At 43.2% G+C, this 12,512-nt stretch overlaps 1 protein-coding gene across 5 annotated transcripts in view; it reads left to right on the top strand.

Moving 5' to 3' along the window:
- The window catches only part of FRMD4A (FERM domain containing 4A), a 313,254-nt gene that overhangs the window by 83,323 nt on the left and 217,419 nt on the right, over positions 1-12,512 (top strand). The gene's annotated exons all lie outside the window — the stretch shown is intronic.

Genomic DNA, 12,512 nt, shown 5'->3' with positions numbered 1-12,512 from the left:
GTCCACCCAGGGCAGGGGTCCCCACCATGGCGTGATCACAGGTAGGGCCCACCTCTTCAGGGACCCTTCTGGCATTAGGACACCTGCCTACTCCATCAGAGGGAAGCCATCTCTGAGTTACACAAAGACCTCAGCACAGCCTCTGTGAAGTCCGTGCTCCTGTGGGCGTGCCCTTTCCCCTGCAGTGGTGCCAGTTCCCGCCCCAGCCCTCACACACCTGAACTCGCTGGGGACAGCTCTCCAGGCAGCTGGCTCCCGTCTTCCCTCTGCTGGAGCTGTTTTCTTGGGGAACATCGCCATCCCCTTCAACCACTAAAGGTGGCCCTGAGTGCTTCCTCATCTTAACTGCTCTCCTCTGGACATAGCTAATTCCACAGGCATTTGTCTTCAAATGCAGCTGATGAAACTGAACAGTCATTCCTACAGGTTCCAAACACACCAGTGCCGGGAACACCCTTGTGGCGAACACTGTGATTTATTTTGTTACTAATATTGCACTAGCTGTGGGGGCCAGCACACGAGCCTTTGGACTCCTATTAAAAGCTTCCTGTCAATAAAATTCAGGATACCTTTTTTAAAAATTAATTTATTTATCTTTAGAGGGGAAAGGAAGGAGAAAGGGAGAGAAACATCAATGTACGGTTGCCCTTTGCGCATCCCCTGCTGGGAACTGGCCTGCAGGGAACCAGCCTGCAACCCAGGTATGTGCCCTGACTGGGAATCAAACCATGACTGTCTGGTTTGCAGGCCCATGCTCAATCCACTGAGCTACACCAGCCAGGGCAGGATACCTTTTTTTAATACTACTCTTTTTTCACCCTACATATATGTAGTTTATTTGGTAAAACGTACATTTCTCATTGTTAAATCTATGGTTGTCTATTTTCAGACTTTTTGAATTCTAATTGTCAGCTTTCTTTTTAAGTTTTTGTCATTTTTTAAGCTTCTTATTGAATTTATTGGAGTGATATGTTAGTAAATTTATATAGGTTTCAGGTGTTTTCTTCATTTTTTAAAATTTGGCAAAAGTTCTTTGTAATTCAACAAAGGAATTAGTAAGAATAGTTATATATAACCAAGTACAGAGGCCCATGAAGCTCTTACCAGACTAGAGCTGTTATTATTGTTAATAGTACTGAATGCCATTAATTACTGATATTATTAATCAGTAATATTAACTGATCATACTGTGGACAATGTCATTACTGTCAGTATTCATCACAGGCATACTGGATATCTTTTCATTCAATATCTACTATATTATTTCACTAACTGACCATCTCTGTCTGTGATGATTTACTGCTTATGAACCTGCCCCTGGTGAGGACAGATGCTCACACACCTGTCTCCAGACCTTTCGTTACAGTTACAGAATTCCAGTGTAGATGAGAAAGTCTGTGAAGTGTTTCACTGACACCGAAGTACGCCCTGTTTACTAGCCCCCGCCAAAACGACGAGAGGCCAGTGCGCCCCTGCGGCTCCCAGCCCGCTTACAACAGAGGGGTCCGCTGGTGCCAGCCCCTTCTCCAGCGCAGCAGGGTCACAGCCACGTACCTTGACAGTCCATTCACCTCGCCCATGGCCGTCTCCTTTCTAGGATGCAGAGATGCCCCAGGGAGGTGGAGAGGAGTGGCCAGGCCTCATGTCACCTTCCAGGCCTCCCCACCCACTCATGACCACTGTTCTTCAGAGGCTCTGTCCTTTCTCCCTGCAGTCTGGCTCCCTTGGCCTCTTCCTTCCGGCCACAGTCCAAGTTCACCTTACACACTCTGCACTCATTTACTTCTTTATTGCCTGATTTCCCCACTGGACTATCAGCCTCGTGAGTGCAAGGACAGGGACTTTTTCGGGGGGGGGGGGTGTCTATTTTGTCCATTAACTGTATCCTTAGTACTAAAAATAATGCCTGGACCATTGTAGGATCTCAGTAAATATTAGGTTAAAAAAACAGGGATTGTGTACTCCACCCCTATTTAAGTGTCTCCTGACTTTTCGTAATGGTTATAGCAGTCCTCCAGCACCAAGCACCCGAATGGCAGACGAGAGGGAGGACATGCACCAGAACCCTGGCCGGGTGGCTCAGTTGTTGGAGCATTGTCCCATACACCGAAAGGTTGTAGGTTCAATTCCCAGTCAGGGTATATATGGGAGGCAACCAATCAATGTTTTGCATTGATGTTTCTCTCTCTGTCTCTCTCTCCTTCCTCCCCTCCCCTCCCCTCCCCTCCCCTCCCCTCCCCTCCCCTCCCCTCCCCTCCCCTCCCCTCCCTCCCCTCCCCTCCCCTCCCCTCCCCTCCCCTCCCCTCCCCTCCCCTCCCCTCCCCTCCCCTTTCTCTCTCTTTAAAAGCAATGAAAAATGTCCTCAGGTGAGCATAACAAAATAATAGATTATATGAAAAATTTCCTTATTAAATTATTTACTACTGGGTGGGGGAGGAAAACCAAAAATGGTAAGCATTTTTATTGTGCCTGTCCATTTCGAGAAACCGAGCTGCACTGAAGAAAGCTGGAGGTGTCACTTTCAGCATCCTGAGAGTTTCTTTTCCCTGTTTTGGTGTCTCAGCATTTTAAGAACCTGGGTGTCCGTAAATATGTGGCTAGAAAGAGAAATGTTTCTCCCTCTGCTTTACATGCTGTGCCAGAGGCTCTCTGAGATACTACCAAACTGTGGAGCATTTTTAAACTTCTGCAGAGGGAAACGTAAAAAAAAAAAAAGCATCTTCTGGTATGTGGTGAACCCAGATGGCCCCTCCAGTCCACTAGTCAATCTCTTAAATTCTTGGGTATCTAACACTCGTTACATGAAGTCAGATGACTGAGGGTGTCTTTCTTTGTTTTTCGCCACCAGTACAATGGTTTTCATAGCATGAAATGAACTTAGAGTTACAAAAGACTTACTGTTCCCCATCAACTATCTGCATTCATTTGTTTTAATTTCTCCTTATAGATGGGATCTTCCCACATGCAGGAAAAAACATCCGTAGCTTTGCTTAGAGCTGGTTAACTGTGAAAATTTAGCCTTGAAAAAACTCTGGAACCACTCTCCCTCATTATTAAATTTATTTATTTAGATTTTTAAATGTTGTAGTCTGGGTTTTTGTTTATTTGCTGTCCATGAATAAAACTAACAATTCATTTCTGAGTTCTAAAACTCCAGCCAGCAACTTCTCCTGTTGAGGGAAAAGGATATGCTCAGAGTGCTATTTTTTTTTTTAAGTGAAGTTTCAGAGGCACTTGTTATTTTCTTACCAATTTCCTTTAAAAGACAAATTTTCCAATCACTAGGTTTTTGTCAGGAAACTCCCAGGAGCTTAAAAAGTGCCGTGTTCTTGGTGAACGTGGCCGCAGCTGCTAGTCTGCGCACGGGGTAGAGGGTGCAGTGCCGCTGGTGTCTGTCACCGAGGGCTGCCCAGCTGTGCACACGACTGTTTATGGGTTCCAGTTGGCACTGTGCTCAGTAAAGCATTCACAGATTGTGTGTAAAAAATGATCAGCAAATCAAAATATATTCAATTTTATCAGCACAAATGGATCAAAAGAGAAGAAACTAAAGAAATGTACAGCTCTGCTTTCTGTAGAGCCTGTGTATCAGTTAACCATTGCTGTGTAACAAATCATCACAAAATTCAGTGGCTTAAAAGCACCAGCATTTGTTCGGGTCGTGATTGTGTTTGTCAGCAATTTAGGCCTGGCTTAGCAGAGCACCTGGCCTTTCTCATGCATCTGTGGCCAGCTGGAAGTCAAGCAGGAAGTTTTGCTGATCTTGCTGGGCTCTGTCACCTCTTTTGGGCCTCACCTGGGACAGTAAATAAACTGACTCAGCTTTGATCCATTTGGTCTTGTGTCTTCCAGCAGGCTAGCCCAGGCTTCCTTATGTGACAGCTACATAGATAAAGTAGAAGTATGAAGGAGCTTTTAGGGATAAATTTTATTTAATTAATTATTTTTTTAGTTGAATTGATTGGAGTGACATTGGTTGAGTGACATCAGGTTCAAGTGTACAGCTCAACAAAACACCACCTACACACTGTATCACGTGCCTATCACCCAGAGCAAACTTTCTTTCGATTCTTATTTAACCCCCTTTTGCCCAAATTTTAAATATTGTCACTTTGTCTGCATTTTATTGGCTAAGGCAAGTCAGAAGCCAAATCCAGATTCAGGAGGAAGGATAATAGACTTCACCTCCAGATATCACTTCCCACTCATATGATGGCCAGGATCCTGGACACTGGGGGGAGGAAAGGACAGTGGCCATCTTTGCAAAGACCGCAGGACCTATTTCATGACTTTTCCAGAATGTGTTAAGAACATTTGAATGGGTCTCATTGTTGCATCCTTTGATCACACAGGTCTTTTTATATAGCTTGTGTTCATTTTTTGGACCTTGAAGAGACTGACATTTTCTATACCACAGGATTTTATTGAATTTTCTCTTTTAATATGAGTTTCATGTTTCTGATGATTCTGAATCTTATCTTAAACAGTGTGCTATGCATTTTTATGTGTGTTTTCATTTTTATGGCCTTGACTTCCTCCTTTTTTAGTTGAAAAATAGTGATAATCAGGTGGCATTTCTTCAAAATTTGTAGAATGGCCTTTACCACGTCACTGCACTAGTGATGGGTTTGTGTAATTTTTGTTTGTTTTCTTACACAAGAGGAACTATGACTTAAGATTATTTGGACATCTATAATAATTAACCCATCTTTTATTTATTTATATTTATTTTAATTGTTGTTCAAATACAGTTTTCTGCCCTTTACCCCATCCCAGCCCACCCCCTCAGTGCTCCCCACCTTCTTCCTGTCTACACCCACCCCTTGCTATTGTCCATGTGTTCTTTACACTTGTTCCTGCACACCCTTCCCCTCTTCCCCTGAAATTCCCTCCCCTCTCCCCTCTGGTCACCGTCAGCCTGTTCTTAATATCAATGTCTTTGGTTATATTTTGCTTGTTTGTTTGTTTTGTTGATTAGATTCCTGTTAAAAGTTAGATCATATGGTATTTGTCTTTCACCACCTGGCTTATTTCACTTAGTATAATAGCTTTCCAGATAGCTTTCCAGTTCCATCCATGCTATCACAGGGGTAGGAGCTCCTTCTTTCTTTCTGCTCATATAATTCAATTGTATAAATGTACCATAATTTTTGGATCCATTCATTTACTGATGGGCACCTAGGTTGCTTTCAACTCTTGGCTATTGTAAATTGTGCTGCTATGAACATTGGGGTGCACAGGTTCTTCTGGATTGGTGTTTCAGGGTTCTTAGGATATAATCCTAGCAGTGGAATTGTTGGGTCAGAAGGCAGATCCATTTTTAGTTTTCTGAGAAAATTCCATACTGTTTTCCATAGTGATTGTATAAGTCTGCAATCCCTCCAGCAGTGAACTAGGGTTCCCTTTTCTCCACAACCTCTCCAACATGTGTTTTTTGTTGCTTTACTTATGATGGCCATTCTGACCAGTGTGAAGTTTAACCCATCTTTTAAATAAGCACCCAAGAACATCTGATACCTCTTGGTTACACAATTACTCTTTATTATGAATTCACTAGTTGTAACTCACTAGTGGGTATCTTATATTTTCATGCTGGTTTCAACCATTGTTACAAAATTAAAATTGCTGCATTTTCAAAGGCAAAGAATGACACTGGATATGGGAAAATGGGAACTTTCATAGATTGCTGATGGGAACAGAAATTAGTTTAATCACTTTGAACAACAAATTGGCAACACCTAGTAAATATACACATCTACCAAATTGGGTTTTTTGGGGGGTTTTTTAGGCTTTTTTCCGTTACTTCCTCCCTCCTTGGGGGGGGTTTTTTTTGGCCTTGGGTTGTTGTTGGGTGGTGGGTTTTTAACTCCATTTCTAAGTGTTTATTCTAGAACACTTGGAGATTCTCATACATGTACTGAGGAGACGTAGTAGGATAATCTTTGCATTCTTCAAGTCATGTAGTCATTCATTCATCAAATACTTATTGAGCGCATACTATGTCTCAAATACTCTTTCAAGTATTACTACATAAGGGAAAAAATAGAAATCCTATCTTCTAGGAGCTTACTTTCCAGAGGGAGATGACAGAAAATAAGCAAGATAAATAAGGAAAATATATGGCAGGTAAATTGGTAATTGGGGCTATAAACAAAAAACAGACAAAGAGAATAAGAAGAGGGTTAAACACATCAGTAGGATGGACAAGGGACAGCTTCACTGAGAAAGTGACAACTAGGGTTGCTGGATTTAACACATAAAAATACAATACGCCCACTTTGATTTTAATTTCAGGTAATCAGTGACTTTAAGTATAAGCATGTTCCATACAATATTTGGGATGCTCTTATACTACTCACTGTTTATCTGAAATTCAAGTTTCAGTGCACACCCTGTATTTTATCTGGCAGTCCCAGTGATAAGTGAATAAAACCCAGAAGGAGTAAAGCAGTGAATTAAGTGGATGTTATGAGAATATCGTTGAATGAATGAGAAACTGGGAGACGAGCCTGCCAGGCAGAGGAAACCATAGAGCAAAGACTCTGATTGTAATTGTGAAAACTTAGAAGTAACTTGTTTTTTAGCATGAGAACAGATAAATGAAACAAATCAAACAGAGAAAGACAAATAATGGGTGATAGATACCACTTATACATGGAATCTAAAAAAGCTAGCCTCATAAAAGCAGGCCAGAATGGTGTGAGGTGGGAGAACTGGGGAGATGTTGTGAAGGGGTACAGACTGCAGCCAGCAGACGCGTGTATGATGTAATGCACAAATAGTGGTTCCGGTCAACGATGCACTGTTATGAACTTTCAAGTCGCTAAGAGACCAGATCCTCATTGTTCTCACCACAAAAAAGAAATAACAATTATGTGACTCGATAGAGGTGTTAGGGTGATAATTATATTGTGGTATATGAATGTATCCAATCAACACATTATACACCTGAAACTTACACATAATTGACTTACATGTCAATTATGTCTGAAAAAAAAATAAGCAGTCTAAAGCAAACAAGGCAAAATGTTCAATCTTAATGGTAGTTATCCAGTAGTCTAATATATTGTCTGTACTTTTCTGAATGCTTATCCTATTCTGTTATTTAAAATACTTTCTTAAAGAAGGACATCAAAATTTTAAAAGAAATGATATATGTCTGTATTAGGAGGAACTCACTACCTCCAACTTAGGAGTGTACTAAAATTTGGTCTAGCAACAACTTGATACTGGTGCAGAAACTGGTGGGTGCCAGATACTGGTGAGCCGTGCTCATGGCCGAGTGTGAGAAGCCATGTATTCTAATGCCCCCATAATTCACTGGGGGCCCTTGGGCAGGCCAGGAACTCCCCAGTGTCCATCTCCTCATCTGTCCAGAGGAGGTGCTTACACAAGCCTTCACCCCTCAGAGTGCCCGATGGACGGCAAAGAGGACCACAACTGTGCAGGACTGTCCATACCTGAACCTGCTTTGTCCTAATTTGTTCCATCTAACCTAGAGCACCCCCTGGGTTTCCCACTGAACTGGAGGTCGGACAGCGTTATGAAAGTCAGGCTCATTTTCCATGTCCCTCTACAGATCTTTTCTTTGAGAAAACAGAAGTTAATTCAGACTCGTAATACATGGAATGAAACTTTGGGGCTCTGACTCAGCTTTGTCGGTGCCATTGCTGACTTGCTGAGTGATCTAGGGCTACAAGCATCTGACCAGAAATTTACCTGTGGGTGGTAGACATGCTACACCATGCATGTGACAACAAGATGGAGTGACCCTTTAGATGCACATGCTGTGACTGGTTGTCATTCCTAGGGGGCATCCTTTTAAAGCAAGTGACATTCCCCAGTGGCTACTTAAATGGACTTGAACCACTCTGAAGGTAATCACAGATGAGCAGGGTGAACACTCTACAAGGAGAGGGTGAACTCAGAGGAAAGGGCTGGAATTCAGGACACAATTATTCAGGTTGAGGATATTTCTTATTACTTATTCATTTACAGTAGTTAACTCATCTGGGTCTCATTAAAAGTCACAGCACGTAGGTGTAGGGATCAAAGCAAGAATCGGACAAGAGGGTATTGATTATAGACCAAGTTGCTAGATTTTATGTCATTAGTTGGTACAGATAATGCAAAATAAGGATACTAATAGCATATATTTTATTAAACACACACTCTGTGCCCCAAACTCTATATTTGTTATGCAATGCAATCCTCATGGCAACCTCATGAGTAGGGAAGTGAGAGGATTAGAACTCATTAGCCTATGGCTGTGCAACTAGTAAGTTGCTGCCTTCTGATTCAAACCCGGGCATAAACTCTTAACCACTAATATTACTTTCTTGGTGCTTTTGGGCAGGAAAGTGAATCATACCCCCAGTTTCAGCAAGCTGTGTAGATGGATAGGGAAGGTCCAGATAAGGAAGATCCAGATAAGGAAGATTATATTAACTCTTTCAATGCCCTTCAGGGAAGAGGAGGAGAATCAGGGATGTGACTTTGCTAACTATGAGCATTATGGTGAAAATAAGAAACAACAAATCCTCAGATAACAGTTGTAGAAGTACAGCCAAGGATTATGCCAGGCTGGCAAATGGGGGCCGGCCATGACTCAGGGATGCCCTGTCATTGGACATGGCCTTGCTGGAGAACACCTCCCTGTGTCTGCAGAGCTCAGCTTGGGTGGGAATGATTTTGATGACCAGGGTGGCTGAAGGCAGCAGTCAGCAGGAAATGTCACCTAGATGAGTAATACTACCTTTGGTCCCTTGAGCCACACCTCCACCAGAAACCAGTCCTGAGATTCTTCTTGATGTGAGCTCTGGAATGACTGGTTTCTGCTTTTGCTCAAAATTAAGCTTCAGGCGAAGAATGTACTTTGGGGACCTTGAGCTCTGACTCAGATTCAGGTCTCTCTCTATCTGGGTTTGGACTTTTGGAAGTTACTTAATGTATCTGGGCCTCAATTTCCAGGTCTCTACAATGGAAATTAGTACAGTCATGCTTTGCTTATTGAGAGGAATGCATTCTAACAAATGCATCCCTAGGTGATTTTATCATTATGCAAATATCACTGAGTGCACTTACACAAATTTAGATGGTGTAGCCTACTCTAAACCTGGGCTCCGATATAACACCATTGTTGCACAAAATGTTGTTAACCAGCACATGGCTATAGTCCCTACTGTGCCATGTTGCTGCAAGGATTACAGATAATGCACCTGATGTGCCTGGCAGCACTCAGTAAATAATAGTCCATATCATCATCATCATCATCATCATCTGATAGCAGTTCAGGTTATAACCATTTCCAAGGGCAAATGTCCTTTGTAGAGAGTACAGGAGGCTCTCCTTGAACACTCTAAAGATAGTTTCCTTTCTCTCCACAGCATATCCCCTCTTCTACTGAAAACACAGGACTAAAACGGTCCTGAGGTTGCCAGGCCCCTGCTTAGGCTCAACGTCCAACAGCAGTGTGGGTTTGCCTTGTTTAGAAGTTCTGAGAGAGTGAAAAAGGGGGTGAGACAGGAAGAGACCTGGGAAGATCATTCCAAGACCATGTGACAGAAGTTTAAAGAATTAAAAACAGAGAAAGCACCTTGGATTTCCCAAAGCAAACATAATTTAGAGATTACTGAGTAGGGACTATGAGGAGAGATGAAAGGGGCATCCATCTCAAGATAGAAATTACACCTGCTGGATTATTAACAAGTGCTTTTGTTAGACCTCAGTGAGCTCTTAGGAAGCTTCGGAACATATTGGAGCGATTCCCCAAACCGGGCTTTGATGTTTGCATGGCAGCGTTGCAGCCGACTCCTGTTCGTTTAGGAGAGGCCGAGCCCGCTGACGGTTTCAGACTGACTATAATTTAGGCTGCTTTATTAAGACAATTATATGAAATTACATAAACACGGGTCAGATGCTGTTCTCCTCCACCACAGATGCTTCTCCTGTTTTTTTTTTTTATTAGCTGGATGGATTTAATTATAAAATTCTATTGGGTAATTATCATCATGTTTGGCCCCCAAAAAGCGGTAAAGTGAAATTAAATACACTGTGTACAGATTAACAAATTTTGAGGGCTTTGGAATAAAATTAAATCCCTCAAATAAAAATAAGCAAAGCATTGCCCAGATTTTTGCCCATGAGAAATCCCCAGTAGAGTAAGGAATACAGACATGTGCAGAAATGGTTATAATAAAGTGCTACGGGTACAGATATGCCTGGGCTATTTTAGAGCACTGGAGAGGGGATCTCTGGGAAGGTGGCCCGGAGGATGAGTATGGAGAGTGAGGGGAGTTGGCCAGGGGGAGGGGGTGGGTGCAGAGGAAGGCCTTCTGCCCAGAGGTAGAGCGTGAGCAGAAGGAAGAAGCAACAGGGACGTGCAGGAGTTTCTCATTGGCTGGGGGGTGGTGTGCCAGCAGGGCAGTGAGTGGTGAGGCTGGACAGGCAGGCGGGCCCTGTTTATAACCAGGTGGAGAGCAGGAGGAGGCCGAGGACCATACTGAGTCTGTTCCCTGTCATGTCCCTGCCCGACCCAGTGCCTACGAACACCTGCCAAGGAGCTTTGAGTGTGTGCCCCAGGTGCAAGAGGAGAATTTTTCAGAATGGAGCAACATGGTCATATTTTATGTTTGAGTTGGGGTTCACCAGTCAGGAAGGGTTTCCATCAGAATTAAATTCTTCATACCACAATTCTACATGTGAGGGTGTTTGTTCATTCATTTTATTTATTCTTTTAATGAATATTTATTGAAGGTTCAGGGACGGATCTAGATTCAGGAGAGCCAGCAGTAAACAAAACAGATACAAATCCCTGCTCTCTGGGGAGGGACTAATAATAAACACATAAGTAAAATACAGTTATACAGTCTGGTAGAAGATGATAAGGGAAATAGAGGAAAATAAAACAGGGGAGCGATTAGGGAGAGGACAGCAGCAGAAGGGCAGCAGGGGAAGTTGCTGTTTTTTAAGAGGAATGATCATGGGTCACAATAATTTGGGGCATTTTAAAAAATTGAGTGATAGCTCTTGAAGAAGAAATAAAACAGCTCCATTCCTCTCTACTGAAAAACATAAAAGAAGGAAAGAACGATGGTCAGAAAAGTTCTTGTTAGTAAAGTAAGATTGGATCAGAGACCTGCAAAAGGCCGGGCTTGATTCCTGCTGACGTCCGGGGCGGGGCAAAGGCCCTGGGCCAGAGCAAGCCCGAGCCCAGGCGGGAGGCAGGGAGGCTCCAGGGCTAGAGCAAAGTGAAGACCTACGTGGTGGAACAGTGGTGCTAATGAACCACCGGCAGCAACATCACCCAACTTGTTAGAAATGAAAATTCTTACACTCCTAACCCAGAGCAATGTACAAATCAGGAGCTTGGCAGGCATGAGAGGGTGAGACCCAGAATCTGTTTTGATAGCCTGCCAGGTACAGACTTATATCTGTGAACCACTGTCTTAGAGATACGTTCCAAGACATCCTTTCTCCCTAGAGCACCTCTTCTAGACAATCTCATCAATTTTTGTAGGTTAGATGCCCTCTGTGTGTAGTGTTGGGGAGGAAGAAGTTTTCCTCTACTCTTGTAGGTTCTTCAGGCAGGCCTAAGAATTACATGACCATGAGACAGTGTATAAAAGAATATCAAATTTAACTACATGTATCAGGAGGTCCCATAGAAATGGGGACCTAAAGAAAATGACCAAAGCAAACAACTTTTATACTTTTCATGCAAAGAAACAATGAATTTGTGAGTATTTGACGGGACAAAGTAACTTAGGTTTGGATGCTTAATTAGTAAGGAATCTAGAATTTGGGCTTGGGAGAGCAAATTAGTGGAGGGTAACAAGGTTTGCTCTACAGGCTTCTCTGCCCCAAATTCTCTATCCAGTGACAAGGGTGCGTCTCTCTCCCACTGCTGCAGGCAGGGCACCTTTCACAGGGAAGATTTATTTCCTGCTCTCAGGGACAGAAGAGGGTCAGTGTACCTCGTGTACCAGCTGCTTTTTAAGTAACTTTAATTCAAAATAACCAATACGCCACTTTGGCATATTCGGGAGCAGACTGCCACTCATCATATCCCAAATTTGAAATCTACTCCCCGCCCCCCCAGGTAGCTCTTGTGAGTCCTAGACTTGTGTGTCCAGTCCCCATCTCAACAAATAGCCCAGCCAGCTTCCCATTTGGTGAAGTCAGAACCCTAGAAATGCGCAACACTGAGATCACCTTGTTTATGACATGGGTTATAATGAATTCTGTGCCATTATATTTCGGGCTTGGTGTGACTTGTACTTGGTGGCAGGGGAAATCGTCACATCACATCGCTCCGTGACAGCTTCCGGCCCCATCTCGCCTGCGCCTGCGAGACGTGCATTCTCCCTCCGGCACAGGGGCTGTGCCTGCTGAGTCCTGGGGCTGTTCCTCCCACGCTGACTCATTATTTTAACACAGTCCTGCTGCTTCCCCGAGAGGCTGATCGCCTGCTGTCACCTGCATGTAAAACTTCACCCTCTTGGAAGTTCCCA

The sequence above is a fragment of the Artibeus jamaicensis genome, unplaced genomic scaffold (assembly GCF_021234435.1).
Source record: "Artibeus jamaicensis isolate MK-2021 breed Jamaican fruit bat unplaced genomic scaffold, CSHL_Jam_final contig_426, whole genome shotgun sequence".
Lineage (NCBI taxonomy): Eukaryota > Metazoa > Chordata > Mammalia > Chiroptera > Phyllostomidae > Artibeus > Artibeus jamaicensis.
The sequence above is the reverse complement of the archived record's forward strand: the minus strand, read 5'-3'. Positions and strand labels throughout refer to the sequence as shown.